General features: G+C 37.0%; 1 pseudogene; it reads left to right on the plus strand.

Annotated features, from left to right (window-relative positions):
* The first annotated feature begins 4741 nt into the window (after positions 1-4741).
* On the plus strand, positions 4742-4860 carry LOC113093510 (uncharacterized; annotated as a pseudogene).
* Positions 4861-5101: the final 241 nt, after the last annotated feature.

Raw genomic sequence — 5101 nt, forward strand, 5'->3', positions numbered from 1 at the left:
TTTTGTCAATTTTTCACAAATTATATAATAATCTTGAAAAAAAAAAGAGTCAATGCCCATTCTTTGAATCTTAGCAGTCATGGACCTGTTTAGTGTCTGGATGGGAGACCGCCTCGGAATACCAGGTGCTCTAATATTATTGGAAATTTATTACTAATTATATAATAATCTTAAAAAAAAAAAAAAAAAAAAAAAAGAGTCAATGCCCGATCTCTTAATCTTAGCAGGTATTGGCCTGGTTAGTGCTTGGATGGGAGACCGCCTGGGAATACCAGGTGCTTTAAGCTTTAGGGTTTTCTTTCCTACTTATATAATGTACCGGCGATTAGATTGACTGATCTTTAAATAGCTCTCTCTTTGCAGCAGTCTTCGCTTATGGCCATACCAACCTGAGGGCGCTAGAGTGCAACAGGAAGTGAGTTGGCAGTAGTAGGAAGAGAGAGGCTCTTCCATTTTGTAGTTTGGTTTAGTTTTATTAGTTGGTTTGTTTTTTTGTTTGTGTTGAGTTTATATTAGTTAGTGTTTTTTTAACCCCAAACAGTTTATACTGTTTGGGGTTTCATACAACAAAATGACAGATTTAATGGACAAAGGACACGGACTGTCAAATGGACATGAGATGGGGATCAGAGAATCTGGATATGTTGCTGACGAGATGGAAAGGAATATGAATGAAGGGAATGCTGAAAGCAGGAATGAGACTTGGGCAAAGGTGGTTTCAAGGAGAAAAGAAGATGGAAAAACCAATGGACAAGACAGAAAAATAGAACTACAAACAACTGAAGGTACTGGAACTAATAATGGAGGTGAAGAAAAAAGAAATGATTTATCTCAACCACAGCAAATGATAAAGAAATTGAGCCACCAAACAAAGTATCAGAGGCAATACAGAAAAGAAGCAACATTAACAATGACTGTAAAAGATATAGAAAACACAACAGTAATAATGATAATTAAATCAGTTGAAGAGAAAGTAGGAATTGGAAAACTGATCGGACTAAGAAGAAAGAATAACAATGAATTTGAAATGACTATGGAAAGTGAGTTGGACTGTGATTCACTGTTGAATGGAATCATGATTAACGGAAAAGAATGTGAGATAAGGAAACTGTGTGCAACAGAAAGGATGGTATCTTTCTTGAGTCTGCCCAGCTATATAGAAGATGAGGAAATCATTCAAAAACTGATAGATTGGGGAGTAACTCCCATATTGCCTCTAAGAAGGAGATATCATCCGGGGACAACAGTGGCGGACGGAACACGTTTTATAAAGGTAAAGTTTCCAAAAGAAGTGACATCTTTGCCATATAATACCAGGTTCATGACTGAAGAAGGAGTGCAGTACTACAGAGTGATTCATGACAACCAATTGAAGACATGCAGGATCTGTGTAAGTGTGGAACATGAGAAAAAGGACTGTCCACAATTCAAATGTCGAGACTGTTTTGAGCAGGGGCATTATGCGCGGGACTGCAAAGTCCCACGGTGCCAAGGCTGCGACAAAGCAATCATGAGATGCAGATGTGAGATGGAACATAAGGTAAATGAGGACACAAATATGGACGTACAGGAGGTGATGGGAGATACTGCAACTGAGCATTTAAATGATTCACTGCGGCAGACTCAAGGAGAGGAAGAGGAACAGGACAATGAGGAGGAGGAGGAAACCAACAAAGATGAGAATGAAGAAAAGAACAAAGATGGAGAACAAGAAATGGAGACAGGAGAAGGAGTAGACAAAGAGGAAATAAATCTGATTAACAAAGACTTTTCTAAGGAAAAGGAAGAAGTGGACACGACTGGGATGGACTATGAAAAAGGTCAAGAAAAGGATGAGGATAAGGGAATGAAGATACTGCCGGAGGTAAGAGAAGTGGAAAATGGGGGGAGGATTTTTGGTTTGGAAAATAAAGGAATAGAAAGACTGAATAGAGGTGTAAAAGCAAGAACAAAAGGTGGAGTAGACATTCAACAGGTTCTTAAAAAGCAGAAAATAAGAAGAGAAGCGCTAAAGGAAAGGAGGAAAAGTGGAAATGGGGGAAGCAAGACATGTTTTCTTTAAAGACAATGGAACTAATTGAGTGGTGGTTATTGGGTTTATCCTGTGTTTTCCTTAATGAGTTATCTAAGTATGGTTTCATTGAAGGCTAGAGACTTATCCCAAAGTCTAAGGTTTGAAATATTGATGTGTCTGACTAAAAAGAGTGATATGTTATGTCTACAAGGAATGAGGTGGGAAGATAAAATAAGTCATGAAATTAGAAAATTGTGGAATGGAGAAATGCATAGTAATTGTGATATAGGAAGGAAAAGAGGTGTCGCTATTTTAATAAATGTCAAGAATGAGTGTTTTTTTAAATTGCATCTTAAACATTGCAAGGTTTATTAAATGGAGCAGAAGAAACATGGTCAAACAAAAGAAGACAAAAATACAAGTGTGCAATTTTTTTAGGATAAAGATGTGTCTTATTCTAAATGTTCTGTTTTGTTACTATAATATGAAAGATGAAAAATAAGTGTTTGTAAAAAAAAGTGTAAAAGGGAATCAATTCCTTGAAATGACATATTTTCATTTTTAATGTATTATTGCAAAAATATGATTTTGATTGTTTTTAAAATGTGTTAATTATTCTTTTAATATTGATTTGAGTCTTTTTTAGAAAAAAAATGTTAAAGACTGTTTTAAAAGGAAATAAGACTTTATTGTGCAAAATATTTATGGAATGTTGTAATATGACAATTTTGAATGTAAAAAAAAAAAAAAAAAAAAAAAAAAAAGCTATGCCAGATCATGTCTGAGCTCGGAAGCTAAGCAGGTTTGGGCCTGGTTAGTAATTGGATGGGAGACCCCCTGGTAATACCAGTTGCTTTAAGATTTTTGTAAATTTTTCACAAATTATATAATAATCTTGAAAAAAAAAGAGTGAATGCCCATTCTTTGAATCTTAGCAGTCATTGACCTGTGTAGTGTTTGGATGGGAGACCCCCTGTTAATACCAGGTGCTCTAATATTATTGGAAATTTATTACTAATTATATAATAATCTTAAAAAAAAGAGCCAATGCCCGATCTCTTAATCTTAGCAGGTATTGGCCTGGTTAGTGCTTGGATGGGAGACCGCCTCGGAATACCAGGTGCTGTAAGCTTTTGGATTTTCATTCCTACTTATATAATGTATGGGCGATTTGATTGGCTGATCTTTAAATAGTCTTCTCTTTGCAGTATCCTTCGCTTGCGACCGTAACAACCTGGCTATGCCTGATCTCGTCTGCTCTCGGAAGCTAAGCAGGTTTGGTCCTGTATAATGTACCGGCGATTAGATTGGCTGATCTTTAAATAGCTCTCTCTTTGCAGCAGTCTTCGCTTATGGCCATTCCACCCTGGCTATGCCAGATCATGTCTGAGCTCGGAAACTAAGCAGGTTCGGCCTGGTTAGTAATTGGATGGCAGACCCCCTGGTAATACCAGTTGCTTTAAGATTTTTGGAAATTTTTCACAAATTATATAATAATCTTGCAAGAAAAAAAGAAAGGAGTCAATGCCCCATATCTGAATCTTAGCAGGTATGGGCCTGGTTAGTAATTGGATGGGAGACACCCTGGTAATACCAGTTGCTTTAAGATTTTTGGAAATTTTTTCACAAATTATATAATAATCTTGAAAAAAAAAAAAAGGTCAATAACAGCAGGTTTTGCCTGGTTAGTACTTGGATGGAAGACGGCCGGGAAATACCAGTTGCTGTAATATTTTTGGCAATTTTTACTAATTACATAATAATCTTGCAACAAAAAAAAAAAAAAAGAGTAAATGCCCAATCTTTGGATCTTAGGAGGAATGGACCTGTTTAGTGCTTGGATGGGAGACCGCCTCGGAATACCAGTTGCTGTAATATTTTGGAAATTTGTACTAATTATATAATTATCTTGAAACAAAAAGAGTCAATGCCCAATCTTTGAATCTTAGCAGCTATGGACCTGTTTAGTGTTTGGATGGGAGACCGCCTCGGAAAACCAGGTGCTCTAATATTATTGGAAATTCATTACTAATTATATAATAATCTTTAAAAAAAAAAAAAAAAAAAAAGAGTCAATGCCCGATCTCTTAATCTTAGCAGGTATTGCCTGGTTAGTGCTTGGATGGGAGACCGCCTGGAATACCAGGTGCTTAAAGCTTTAGGGTTTCTTTCCTACTATATATTAGATGGCTGATCTTTAAATAGCTCTCTCTTGAGCCAGCAGGTCTTCGCTTATGGCCACATTACCACCCGGTCTAATGACACAGATCATGTCTGAGCTCGGAAAGCTAAGCAGGTTTTGGGCCTGGTTAGTAATTGGATGGGAGACCCCCTGGTAATCCAGTATGCTCCTAAGATTTGTAAAATTTTTCACAAATTATATAATAATCTTGAAAAAAAAAGACTGAATTGCCCAGTTCTTTGAATCTTAGGCAGTCAATGGACCTGTGTAGTGTTTGGATGGGGCGAGGACCGCCCTCGTTAATACCAGTGCTCTAAATTATATTGGAAATTATTACTAATTATATAATTAATCTTAAAAAAATGAGCCAATTGGCGCCGATCTCTAATCTTAGCAGGTATTGGCCTGGGTTAGTGCTTGGATGGGAGACCGCCTGGGAATACCAGGTGCTTTTAAGCTTTAGGGTTTCTTCTTTCCTACTTATATAATGTACCGGCGATTAGATTGACTGATCTTTAAATAGCTCTCTCTTTGCAGCAGTCTTCGCTTATGGCCATACCACCCTGGCTATGCCAGATCATGTCTGAGCTCGGAAGCTAAGCAGGTTTGGGCCTGGTTAGTAATTGGATGGGAGACCCCCTGGTAATACCAGTTGCTTTAAGATTTTGTAAATTTTTCACAAATTATATAATAATCTTGAAAAAAAAAGAGTGAATGCCCATTCTTTGAATCTTAGCAGTCATTGACCTGTGTAGTGTTTGGATGGGAGACCCCTGTTAATACCAGGTGCTCTAATATTATTGGAAATTTATTACTAATTATATAATAATCTTAAAAAAAAAGAGCCAATGCCCGATCTCTTAATCTTAGCAGGTATTGGCCTGGTTAGTGCTTGGATGGAGAGA

This window comes from Carassius auratus, unplaced genomic scaffold (assembly GCF_003368295.1).
Source record: "Carassius auratus strain Wakin unplaced genomic scaffold, ASM336829v1 scaf_tig00215035, whole genome shotgun sequence".
In the NCBI taxonomy this organism is placed as follows: domain Eukaryota; kingdom Metazoa; phylum Chordata; class Actinopteri; order Cypriniformes; family Cyprinidae; genus Carassius; species Carassius auratus.